This window comes from Phyllopteryx taeniolatus, chromosome 4 (genome assembly GCF_024500385.1).
Source record: "Phyllopteryx taeniolatus isolate TA_2022b chromosome 4, UOR_Ptae_1.2, whole genome shotgun sequence".
NCBI classification, from domain to species: domain Eukaryota; kingdom Metazoa; phylum Chordata; class Actinopteri; order Syngnathiformes; family Syngnathidae; genus Phyllopteryx; species Phyllopteryx taeniolatus.
In genome coordinates, this window is record NC_084505.1 from 6,685,928 (window position 1) to 6,687,514 (window position 1,587).

The following is a 1,587-nucleotide window of genomic DNA, read 5'->3' on the forward strand; positions in this document are numbered from 1 at the left end:
TTTTATGGCTGCAACACATTCCAAAAAAGCTGGGACAGGTGGCAAAAAAGACTGAGAAAGTTGAGGAATGCTCATCAAACTGTTTGGAACATCCCACAGGTGAACAGGCTAATTGGGAACAGGTGAGTGCCATGATTGGGTATAAAATGAGCTTCCCTGAATTGTTCAGTCATTCACAAGCAAAGATGGGGCGAGGTTCACCTCTTTGTGAACAAGTGTGTGAGAAAATAGTCCAAGTTAAAGGACAGTGTTCCTCAACGTACAATTTCAAGGAATTCAGGGATTTCATAATCTACGCTCCATAATATCATCAAAAGGTTCAGAGAATCTGGAGAAATCACTGGATATAAGCGGCAAGACCGAAAACCAACATTGAATGCCCGTGACCTTCGATCCCTCAGTCAGCACTGCTTCAAAAACCGACATCAATGTGTAAAGGATATCACCACATGGGCTCAGGAACACTTCAGAAAACCAATGTCAGTAAATACAGTTCGGCGCTACATCCGTAAGTGCAACCTGAAACTCTACTATGCAAAGCAAAATACATTTATCAACAGCACCCAGAAACGCCACCGGCTTCTCTGGGCCCGAGCTCATCTAAGATGGACTGATGCAAAGTGGAAAAGTGTTCTGTGGTCCGAGGAGTCCACATTTCAAATTGTTTTTGGAAATTGTGGACTTTGTGTCCTCCGGGCCAAAGAGGAAAAGAACCATCCGGACTGTTGTGGATGCGAAGTTCAAAAGCCAGCATCTGTGATGGTATGGGGCTGTGTTAGTGCCAATGGCATGGGTAACTTACACATCTGTGAAGGCACTATTAATGCTGAAAGGTAGATACAGGTTTTGGAGAAACATATGCTGCCATCCAAGTAACGTCTTTTTCATGGACGCCCCTGCTTATTTCAGCAAGACAATGCCAAACCACATTCTGCACGTGTTACAACAGCGTGGCTTCATAGTAAAAGAGTGCGGGTACGAGACTGGCCTGCCTGTAGTCCAGACCTTTCTCCCATTGAAAATGTGTGGCGCATTATGAAGCGTAAAATACAACAACGTAGACCCCGGACTGTTGAACAGCCGAAGCTGTACCTCAAGCAAGAATGGGAAAGAATTCCACCTACAAAGCTTCAACAATTAGTGTCCTCAGTTCCCAAACGTTTATTGAATGTTGTTAAACGAAAAGGTGATGTAACACGGTGGTAAACAACAGCTTTTTTGGAACGTGTTGCAGCCATACAATTCTAAGTTAATGATTATTTTCCTAAAAACAATAAAGTTGATCAGTTTGAACATTAAATATCTTGTCTTTGTCTTGTATTCAATTAAATACAAGTCGAACATGATTTGCAAATCATTGTATTCTGTTTTTATTTGTTTAACACAATGTCCCAACTTCATTGGAATTGGGGTTGTATCTATGTGTGTGTGTGCGAGTGCGCGCGTGTATGTGTATCATAACTTAAAAAAAAATGTTTTTAACCCAAGATAACCCCTTTAATTAAGCAATTTCTGTATCAGTGACATTGAAATAAGAATAAATAATTGTCAGCTGCTGTTTTAAATGGCAAAACCAAGTGAAAATAA